We start from the raw sequence: 12,222 nt of genomic DNA, 5'->3' as shown, positions 1-12,222 counted from the left end.
TCCGAGTGAAATTACAAGTATGTTACCTGTTAGAGCTTTTGAGTTCACTATAGACTTAGATCCTGAAACGACACCTATATCCAAAGCACCTTATAGCATGACACCTCCTGAAATGAGCGAATTAAGACACAATTGCAAGAGTTGTTTGTTAAGGAGAAAGATAAGAGTATGGAACCATGCATCGATTTTAGGGAGCTAAACACCATCAAGAACGAGTATCCTTTGCCTAGGATAGATGACATATTTGATCAATTGAATTGGGCGAGTGTGTTCTCAAAGTCTGATTTGTGTTGAAGTACCACCAATTGAGGATAGATGATAAGGGCCTAGACCTCATTAGGACTCGTTATTGTCATTATGGGTTTAGAGTAATGTCTTTTGGGTTAACCAATGCACCTTCATTAATTATGGATTTGATGAATGAGATTTTCTACGAATTCCGAATTAAGTTCGTTATTGTGTTATTGATGATATCCTGATTTATTCAAGGAATAAGAAAGAGCATGACAAACACTTGAGGATTATTTGGAGACGCTTAGAAAGAATCTAGTTTTTTTTTCTTAAATGAAGTATACAAATCTTGAAGTCATGTGTGTATAAGTGACACCAGTGGAAAAGTGAAGGACTAACTTGATTGAGAACTATGTTACGTAAGGGAATAAATCTAAGAGACGATTTGAGTGGTCCAGGATCGTTAGAAATCATTGTTGTCTGGAAAAGATGTAAAGAAATACATGAATTGGCGCAAGAGCTAAGAGAAAAGCCCAAAAGTTATACACCCATGAAAAGCGTAATGAGGTTCGGTAACAAGGAAAAGTTGAACAGAAGGAATTTCTGTAGATCCTGCTAAGATTCAAGCTGTGAGTGAGCGACCTACTCCAAAGAACGTGTCCGATACTTGAAGTTTTCTAAGCCTAGATGACCATTATAGGAGTTGTGAAACACTTTCCGAAGAGAGCAAAACCATTGACCAACTTGTTGAAAGAGGAATCAAAATTCGAGTGGAGTGAGAAATGGGAGAAAGCTTTCTAAATTTTGAAAGAGCGTTTGACTTCCGCACCTGTTGTCGCGTCAATTGAAACTTTATGAAGCCAATTACCCAACCCATGACCTAAAGCTAGCTGCTAGTGCGTTGCTTTGAATGATTTGGAGACATTATCTTTATGGGACAACATTTGAGATCCTTACCGACTATAAAGTCTGAAATTTTGGCAAAAAGGCCTAGTGAATCTTGTGAACAACATTGAAATGAGTATTTCTTTCCACCCTGCAACCGATAGACAGACTGAGATTACTATGAAATATATGTTGAGATTCTGTGTTAATTGACTTTAAGGGTAATTGGGAAGACCAACTAGAGTGATTGAATTTCTTGCACCAATAGTTACCATGCGAGCATTACGATGTCACATGTTGAGGCATTGTGAGGGAAAAGTGTAGAAGTCCATTGCTAGAATGATTTGAGTGAAAATATTGTATTGAGGACATATATAATTCGTTGAGGAAGAAATACCCAAAGTTATTCCGTGAGATGAGTTACGAGGGCGTAACTCGTTTTCTTTAAGAGGGGTAGAATGCGATATAAATTCGCGCTTTTTACCTAATTTTATGGTGTTTTCATGCATTTCTATGCTTATTTTAGCAAATTATACAAGTTGATGCAAAGCAAATAGATTCTCCGCATAAGAAAAGGTGTTCATGAGTAACACAAACAGCTTTGAGTTGGCAAAAGAGTGCATATAGGTGGCATAAGTACTTCTCTAGTAAGAATAAGTCAAAAGCTTTTGGGGAAAATGTGGGAAATTTCGTGTCAAGTTTCGGGACGAAACTTCTTTTAAGAGGGGTAGATTGTAATCCCCCGTAAATTTATAAATTTTATTAATATATTTTAACGTATATTATTTATATTTAAATAGAATTTATGAATTTTAGTAATAAATATATAATTAACGTATATTTATTTTATTTTAAGTACGTTCTAAATATTTAACGATTTTTGAAACTTATTATATTTATATATTTAATGTATATTTAAATATATTCTAAATATTTTAACGATTTGTGCAATCAAGAATAATTTTAGAATTTTAAGTTGAAAAGAATTTGAATTACGAAAATCGATTGAATTTAGAAAACAATCCTATTCGGTTTGACTCAAACACTAAAACTCAAATCCTAATTCTAGGCCCAATTGGGTAAAGCCCAAATCAATAAACCCAAAATAATCCTCCTCCTTCCTCTTTTCTTTTTCACGTGAAACCAAGAAACCTTCCTTCTTGCTTTAGCCTTCACGTGAAAACACAAATCAAAATCTTGCAACCTCCTTACTCTCAGCCGCCAATCAACCACCGCTGGACCACCGTCGTCCCTTGGCGCCGTCCTCCTCTGCCGGTAATCTCCTTCTCCTTCTCTCACTCGTTTTTCCTTTCATTCTTCTCCTCACCTTGCTCAGTTTTGCTCTCCTTAATTCCTTGCTTGCCTATTTTTCTCGACAGCCACCACCCATCGCCGCCACCACCTGGTCGCTGCGGGTGTGCCCCTTTGTCGTGCCACCTTGCTGCACCGCACGCCAGCCATAGCCGCGCCTTTCCAGCCAGCTTCCTCTTCTCTTTTCTTGCTTCTCCTTTGCGTGGTACCACCGCGACGTCGCACCACCACTGTCGCCGCACCACCAGACGCCGACCGTCCCACTGCCGCGCCCCCTGCTGCCGGCCATCACTCTCTTCCTCACTTTTTGGTTATTTCTTTAACCCTAAAACTATTTAATTTTTTTATTTTGTTTTAGTAATTTAATTAATGTTTTCATGCTTTAAATTTATAGTTTTAATTATCTAAATATAGAAATCATATTTCATATTTTGCATAATGAATTATTTAATTTTCAGATTTATTAATTTTGTTAAATAAGGGTTTTAAATTATAAAGCTTGAATTTTTAAGGTTTTATTAGTTAGAAAATCATAGTATGATGTTTGAGAATTATTAAATTTATTGTTTTTATGATTTCAAACATGTTAATATGTTTTGGAGTAGTTTGAAATTAGTTATATTGCTGGAAATTTAAAGTATGATGCTTTGAAAAGTTTTCAACGAATCTCAATAATTAATATAACAATTATGATGCTAGGAAATCAAATATTCAAGTTTCGATATTGGGAAATGTTATAATTATGTTTAGGAAGGGTTTGAAGCTCCCTAATGTTGCTGAAAATTCAATATGAATTGATATGAGTCTATATTGGTTGTTGTTAGGTGGAGAATTCTCTTTAGGCGACTTTTAAAAGTGTTAAAGTGACGTATCAGTTTGTTTACACAAGGTACGTACATACCTGTGTGCTTGGAATGTGTGCCAATTGTTGAAACCATGTTGAATTGTTGATAAACTTGGTTATGTTAATGTTGTTGATGAACTTAGTCAGGTTGAAATTGCATGTTTGATACTGTTGGATGAACATATTAAACCTTTATTGCATTTTGAGGATTATAACATGTTAGTATGGAAGATTGATGCAAACATGTTTGATTGGGAACACTAGAGTATTTAGTATACAATTCAGATCAGTTAATTGTTGTTCCCTTTTTAGCTTTTCACTACTTTATGAGGGCGGAGGACCTCATTTAGTAAGTTGAAACCTTATACCCATATTCAGGGGTTGATCAGTATTAAAGAAAAGATTGGAGTTAATTGGAATGAGTCTTGTTTGATGCCTTTGTGATCACTTACTTAATTCCAGGATAAAAGCAGTTGTAAATAAATGTGAGTTGTATGCCTTATGTGATTGTTGAGTCATAACTGGGTGTCAATTTGTAAATCATGTAAAGTGAAACTGAGTAGCAATAGCTTTAGACTGTGCACGTCTAAAGTGACGGACAAACAGGAGTTGGGGTTCATGGTGGTAGCCCATGGCCTTTCATTCGGACCGGATTGATCACCGCGTCCTATTTTCAGTCAAACGTTCCTCGATATCGCAGGTCACTGAGGTTACGGAGTCGCGCCCGTACCTCGTCTAGCTAGAAAACTCGGTCCATTGCCTATTTCAATTAAAATAATATTATTGTTATAAAAGTCTAGTCCAGTCTAGCCTAGTCTAGTCAAGTATGGTCTTCAGATTATCATGATTTGTCTGCCCTTATTTATGTTCATTAGTGTCATGTTAGGATTGATCGTTTAATAGTATCATGTTAGGATTATTATTGATTTAGTATGTAGTACTCAGCTTTGCTGATTACGTGCTTTTGCTTGTGCATGTTGATCATGGCTATGCCTTATTGATCCTGTGATGACCCAATCTTTGGTGAGCAGTCTCTAAGGATCAATAAGCATTGTCCATCTGCAGGTTTGAAGATGTTGCATCATTGGGATCGGGAATAGAGAGCTTGTATTTAGTTTTGATTTGCTAAATTAACTTGGGTTTGTTAATTGGGACTTTAAACTTGTCGTACTATTTATATTTCCTTATTTTCGTTGGTTGATTTTTGGGGACTAAATCTGTAATCGATTATTTATAAACCTAAAGTTAGTTTTATGTTTTCCGCTGCAAAATTCTGAATAAGCCGTTACGTTTTCACACGGGCGATAATGCCTTGATAATTCTCTACGTTTTATATTAAAAGATTATTTTAGAAAAGAGAGAATTGTCGGGGTGTTACACTTTATGTCACGATAACCGGGTTTTGTCAGTTTTTCTCATTGTCGTTAAAAACTGAATGGCGACTCCTATATTACTAGTCGATTGGGTGTAAACTCACAGGAAATCCAATTACACTTGATCTGACGACGTCACGCCCACGAGGGACGAGGTCATGCATTAGCCTCGTGCTTTTTCGACCCCCTCACAGTGGCGAATCCACTGGGGACATTAATGAAATACTCGTGCTCGTAGGTAATCAAAATAGCCGAATGGTGAAACGATCCTACCCCGCGTTTATTTCCCTATCAAGTTGGGACGACCTGAAAATCAGCATATTAATGTGAACGGACAGAACCTCAAAAAGAATCTTGGCTCCCTTGGCATGTTTCATCTCGGGAGTTGGGAATAAGGATACCCATCGCCACCCAGGGGTGCATACTCTTCGAATGTTGTCCACTCGGCACTTTCGCAGTAGTACACCTATCCCAAACCCAATCGCTCGCCCACTAGGTCCCTCTCATTGGTGCATGCCCCCTTGGCTTACATCGTGATTGGCCTCTTGGGACGAAATTCGCTCGTGAATGCACTTCCCCGACCGGGGCCTGTGTTGGATCGACGATAGAGGAGGTACCAAGTCGGCGCAAATATTACCCATAGAAGCCTATCATAAACTACGTGACATATTATTTTGCTTCATGTTGTAATGTTAGTTATGTGTAGTGAATTATGTGATTGTGTGTGACAAGTAATACTAGAAAACCAACGACCCTAAAAATTGCCCGAACATTCATAAACACCAATTGGCCAAAGAGTTATACCAAAATACGTGTTCCGTAGCCCCGGGCGATCGCCACAAAAATAAGCGACACCCAGGACAGCCTGTAACGGATCCAACAACGCTGCACAACGCGTTAAGGACGTTATTAGGCGAGCACGCAAAATTAAGTCGTATATACGAAAAAAGGATACGCGAACAGAATACGAGTACCAGTCAGGGACGCATTTTCAGCGCCCCTGGCTGGGCGCCAATCATTTTCAACGCCCAGAGCTGGGCGCTGAAGTTGCTGCCTGGCCTTTTGGTCAGGCACAGCAGCTTCGGTTCCCGCGCATAAAGTATACGTAGCAATAAAAAAAATTCGTAAATTTGCTACGAGGACGTATGGAAAAAGGCACACGGTTCTAAGAACGACTTATAAAATAAACAACTCCTTGTGTCGTCATTAGGCCTCCTATGACGACAATGTTCGGCACCAAAACCGAGCATGCTAATTAAAATAACTTTGAATGTCACATGGGCAAATGTTTCGAAAATCCAAAGAATGACCAAAAGAAGAGCCAAAAGTGTACCAACAAAAGTGAGAATAGAAAACCAATAGAAAGAGTCAGAAGTCTAGACTAAGTAATGCTTAACTTTGGGCCTAAACTTTAGCTTGTCTTATGCATAGGGCTGGTTCTGCCACTTGGCGTCGATCTGAAAATCAAAGGTTAGTGCGTCTCGAAGCTACATCACCAACACAAGGTCTAGTAACTCCAAGCTCCATCCGTCATTCCCCCTTTCAAGGATCTTCGCTTCCCCAACCTCGGTTCGCACCCTCAAACACGTCCATGGAAGAATTACGAGACCAAATGGTCCAAATGACCCAACTTATGAATCAACTGAAAATGGAAAATGAATCCTTAGCGGCTGCGCAAGCCAAAAATGACCTCGATAACGAGAAGAAGATCAAAAAAATGGTTCTGCAGCAAACCATGGGGAGCAAGTATTTCTCCCTCGATCCTAAACCTTTTCCCGGCAAACTACCGGAAAAGTTCAGTTCATCTGACTTACCAAAGTTCAAAGCCACGGACAATCCCCGTGATCATCTCTTGATCTTTGTGAATGCCATGAACTTTAAAGGTGTGGACAAGTCCATGTATTTGCCTGCCTTTCCTTTGTCCTTGGAACCTGTGCCACTCAAATGGTACTACCACCAGGACCCTAAGCTCTTCCCCACTTGGGAGGACTTTGTCAATGTCTTCATCAAGCAATACTCGTCAAACATGGATTTTCAAGTCACCATGCGCGAGTTGGAAGTCCTCTTCCAAAAGAAAAATGAAGGTTTCACGACCTATTTTGCTAGATGGAGAGACCAAGCGGCCCAACTAATCAATAGGCCTCCTGAAACTGAATTGGTCAAAAAATTCATTGACAACCTGGACCCAGCTTATAAACAACACCTTAGGTACTTGGGCCTTGATACCTTTGAAAAGGGTTTATGATGTAGGAATAAAGATCGAGGATGACCTCGCAAAAATAGTACAAAGTAAGCCTGCATATAAAAGTAACACCTACAACAGGGGCCACACGCCTCAAGCCCAAGAGGTCCACGCCGCAGAAGAAACCCCAACCCGAAGGAGCCCTGGAAGGTGGACCCGAGATCGAAAGTTTACCCCACTCGGGTCGACTCTGGTACAAGCCTTCCAAAGACTGACCAATCAGGGAAAGCTAACGCCCATAGGCCCCACACCCGACCCTTCGTTCAAAAATAAATATTGGGTCGAGGGCACCTATTGCAAATTCCATCAGGGAAATGGGCACGATACTGAAAACTACTGGAATCTAAAAAACACGATCCAGGAAATGATAGAGGATGAAGTAATACCTCTCCCTAACGTTGGCAAACCCAACAACAACAAGAGCCCACTCGGTTCTTGTCACATCTCTCTCGATCAACCAGAAAATAAGAACTTTGACCCTACGGTGTATATTACGCCTCAAGGTGCACCACTCGCCATGGTCCCTAGGGATCAAATCGAGAGAGAAGTGTGCGGTGTGTAGGATGATGACGGTGAAGATGTCTACCTGTCTCAAGTATCGGGCCAGGACCTCTTTACTGAAACTTGGTCCGGGCATGCTCCCATTGACACCACCCCTCAAGAGTACGAAGTTGACAATCTCACTCGGTCCGGAAGGGTATACCAACAGGATATTCGCCCACCTCCCGGGGACGATATCCCAGTCAGACAGACTCCTGAAAACATACGACACACCACCGTCGCAGAAGTCATCGAAAATCCTCTCTTGAAGCAACTAAAAAGAACTAAAGCCGAGATTACCATCTGGGATCTCTTGTGCACTTCAAAGGAACATCGTGAATAACTTATTCGCTCACTTTACCTCATCTCAGTCCCTACGGACATCACACCTGACTCGTTGGTTAACCACGTCACAAGAGATGTTGAGGAAAAAGCAATAGTTTTTACTGACAAAGACTTACCTAAAGAAGGAGGCGCCCACAATAAGGCCCTCTACCTAGTGGTTGGATGCAAAGGAAAAAACATCCCCCTAGCACTCGTAGATAACGGTTCAGCGGTAAATGTTTTCCCATTGCGAACCGCCCATTGCTTGGGGCTAGGAAGCGATTGTAGACACCTACTTTTGTCCCCATTCCCGAAAGGGAAGGTTCGATGATGAGAACATAAATCTCCACTTGGCAACGCATCTCCTATAAAATAACGAATCTCAATTCCCCGTTTCATTTCACCCGAAACCTGCTATTTATAGAAATCTGCTATTTATGGAAACCTGCTAAAAATAGTAACTACCGTAATGGGTAGTTGTTAAAAGTGGCAAGTTATAAAAGATAGAAACCTGTCAGAATTAGGTGTTGCACTCCAACATAAATCCTAAATGAGATAGAAATTGCGAGAGAATCCTATTCCTAATACGATTCGAAAATAAGAGTTACGTATTAATTAAAATCCTAACGAGCCTAGAGTTCGTAACGGGCCCAGATGCATTCCATCATAAAATTATCACGCACTAAAAGACTCGATTAAAGTCTCATACACTCCGGATTCTATGAATCCTAATCTGACAAAGAAACGGCCCAGACCCTATTTTCAACGCCTGGCTCTGGGCGCCGAAGATTTCGGCGCCCAGCCCTGGGCACTGAAATTACCTGGGACGTGTTCTTTCCTAATTCCTCGTGGATTAGAGTTCTACAATTCCATCTTTCCACAAACTCTTTTCTATAAATAGGGCCCCAAGTTCGACGTGAAAAAGAACACAACACACAATTATTATTCTGAGTATTGACTCTAAACCCCTAAGCCTAAGCCTCACGCTGAGAAACTGATCACGCGTTCTGTCGCAATCGATCCAAAAATCGAACAGAACGTATCCTGTCCCGTAATTTGAGATTCGTTAAATAAAAGGAGAAATAGCAAAGTCAAAGTGGTTAGTTTTCTGAGAACCGTGACGCACCTCTCAAGGGTTCGTCGTAATGTGCCCCTTCGCGTGATTTAATTGCTTTCCTCGCCCTTTTATGAACTGTTAAACTAATTAAATCTGATTGTTCTATCACGCCTAAAAAAGATAATATGTTGGGAAATTGGATTATCATGCTAGGTCCCTTAAAACAATCTAAATCAGATAATCGCGATCGATCTAGTATTATATGTTGCATATTGTTAAAATCAACTCAGATTAGTTTAATAGTTAACGCATGTCCCTTCAATTATTTATGCTGAGCTAGTAAGGATATCCTGCCTCTGGAGTTATCGAAGAGCGAGTAATCCCCTCGGTAGTTACAGTCCCCCGAACCCTCAATCTCTACCTTGCGGGTGTATGTTGAGAGATCCCCACACCAGGGATCACAAGGGAACCTACGGCCGTCGTGGTCAAACATAATTGCACTCCCTTTATGTCACGATAACCGGGTTTTGTCAGTTTTTCTCATTGTCGTTAAAAACTGAATGGCGACTCCTACATTACTAGTCAATTGGGTGTAAACTCACAGGAAATCCAATTACACTTGATTTGACAAAAAGAAACGTCACACCCACGAGGGACAAGGTCACGCATTAGCCTCGTGCTTTTTCGACCCCCTCACAGTGGCGACTCCGCTGGGGATAGTGAAGGAAATACTTGTGCTCGTAGGTAATCAAAATAGCCGAAGGGTGAAACGATCCTACCCCGCGTTTATTTCCCCATCAAGTTGGGACGACCTCAAAATCAGCATATTAATGTGAACGGACAGAACCGCATAACGAATCGTGGCTCCCTCAGGGAGTTAGGACTAAGGATACCCATCGCCAACCGGGGGGTGCATACGCTTCGAATGTTGTCCACTCGTCACTTTCGCTAGTAGTACACCCGTCCCAAACCCAATCGCTCGCCCATTAGGTCCCTCTCATTGGTGCATGCCCCCTTGGCTTACATCGTGATTGGCCTCTTGGGCGAAATTCGTCTGTTGAAGGCACTACCTCGACCGGGGCATGTGTTGGATCTGCGATAGAAGCAGTACCAAGCCAGGCGCAAATACTACCCATAGAATCCTATCATAAACTACATGACATATTATTATTGCCTCATGATGTAATGTTAGTTATGTTTAGCGAAATATGTGATTGTGTGTGACAAACAATGTTAGAAAACCAATGACCTTAAAAATTGCCCAAACGTTCATAAACCAATTGGCCAAAGAATTATACAGAAATACGTGTTCCGCAAACCCGAACGATCGCCACAAAAATAAGCGACGCTCGGGATGGCCTGTAACGAATCCCACAAACGCTGCACAACGCGTAAGGACGTTATTAGGCAAGCACGCTAAATCAAAGTCGCATAAACAAAAAATAGACGTGAACAGAAAACGAGAACCAACCAGGGATGCATTTTCATCGCCCCTGGCTGGGCGCCAAAATTTCTCACGCCCTACGCTGGGCGCTGAAGTTGCTGCCTGGCCATTTGGTCAGGCGCAGCAGCCTCGGTGCCCGCGCAAAAAATATGTAGCAAAAATAAACCGTTCGTAGAAATTGCTGCAAGGGCGTATGAAAAGCACTCGATTCTTAAAACGACTAAAAAATATATAAATAACTCTTCGAGTAGTTGTTAGGCCTCCTACGACGACAATGCTCGGCACCAAAACCGAACATGCCAATAACTATGAATGTCACAATGGGCAAGTGTTTCGAAAATCCAAAGAATGACCAAAAGAAAGAACCAAAAGTGTACCAACAAAAGAAAGAGCGAGGAAACCAATAGAGAGAGTCAAAGTCTAGACTAAGTAATGCTTGAAACTTTGGGGCCTAAACTTTAGCTTATCTTATGCATAGGACTAGTCCTGCCACTTGGTGCCGATCGGGAAATTAAAGGTTAATGCGTCTCGAAGATACATCGCCAACACCAGGTTTAGTGATTCCAAGCTCCGTCCGTCATCCCTCATTTCAAGGATCTCCGCTTCCCCAACCTCGATTCGCACCCTCAAACATGTCCATCGAAGAATTGCGAGACCAGATGGCCCAAATGACCCAACTCATGGGCCAACTGAAAATGGAAAACGAAGCCTTAGCGGCTGCACAAGCCAAAAATGACCTCGATAACGAGAAAAGGATTGAAAAAATGGTCCTACAGCAAACCATGGGGAGCAAGTACTTCTCCCTTGATCCTGAACCTTTTCCTGGCAAACTACCAGAAAAGTTTAGTTCATCTGACTTGCCAAAGTTTAAAGCCACGGACAATCCTCGTGATCATCTATTGAGCTTTGTGAATGCTATGAACTTGAAAGGCGTGGATAAGTCCATGTATTTACCTGACTTTCCTTTGTCCTTGTAACCTGTGCCGCTCAAATGGTACTACCACCAGGACCCTAAGCTCTTCCCCACTTGGGAAGACTTTGTCAATGTCTTCATTAAGCAATACTCGTCGAACATGGATTTTCAAGTCACCATGCGCGAGCTGGAAGTTCTCTTCCAAAAGAAAAATGAAGGTTTCACAACCTACTTTGCTAGATGGAGGGACCAGGCGGGCCAGCTAATCAATAGGCCTCCCCAAACAGAATTGGTCCAAAAATTCATTGACAACCTGGACCCGGCTTACAGACAACACCTTAGGTACCTGGGACTTGACACTTTCAAAAGAGTTTATGATGTGGGAATAAAGATCGAGGATGACCTCGCAAAAATGATACAAAGTAAACCCGCATACAAAAGCAACGCCTACAACAGGGGCAACACATCCCAAGCCCAAGAAGTCCATGCCGTAGAGGAGACTCCCGCCCGAAGAAACCCTGGAAGATGGGTCCGAGACCGGAAGTTTGCCCCACTCGGGTCGACTTTGGTACAAGCCTTTGAAAGACTAACCAATCAAGGAAAGTTAAGGCCTATAGGCCCCACCCGTGACCCTCCTGTCAAGAACAAATATTGGGTCGAAGGTACTTACTGCAAATTCCATCAAGGAAATGGGCATGACACCGAAAACTGCTGGGGCCTAAAACATACGATCCAGGACATGATAGAGGATGAAGTGATACCGCTCCCTAACGTTGGCAAACCCAACAACAACAAAAGCCCACTTGGCTCTTGTCACCTCTCTCTCGACCAACCAGAAAATGAGAACTTCGACCCTACGGTGTATATTACACCTCAAGGTGCACCACTCGCTGTGGTCCCTATGGATCGAATCGAGAGAGAAGTGTGCGGTGTGTGGGATGATGATGCTGAAGATATCTACCTGTCTCAAGTCTCGGGCCAGGACCTCTTTACTGAAACTTGGCCCGGGTATGCTCTCATTGACACCACCCCTCAGGAACCCGAAGTTGACAATCTCA

At 41.8% G+C, this 12,222-nt stretch overlaps 1 long non-coding RNA gene across 1 annotated transcript; it reads left to right on the top strand.

Moving 5' to 3' along the window:
• Positions 1–1,967: 1,967 nt before the first annotated feature.
• Positions 1,968–4,610, top strand: LOC130459777 (uncharacterized). Its single transcript, XR_008919380.1, has 4 exons — positions 1,968–2,391; positions 2,496–2,737; positions 3,252–3,316; positions 4,303–4,610. It is a non-coding gene; the product is annotated as an uncharacterized lncRNA (long non-coding RNA).
• Positions 4,611–12,222: the final 7,612 nt, after the last annotated feature.

The sequence above is a fragment of the Spinacia oleracea genome, chromosome 4 (assembly GCF_020520425.1).
Source record: "Spinacia oleracea cultivar Varoflay chromosome 4, BTI_SOV_V1, whole genome shotgun sequence".
Lineage (NCBI taxonomy): Eukaryota > Viridiplantae > Streptophyta > Magnoliopsida > Caryophyllales > Amaranthaceae > Spinacia > Spinacia oleracea.
The sequence above is the reverse complement of the archived record's forward strand: the minus strand, read 5'-3'. Positions and strand labels throughout refer to the sequence as shown.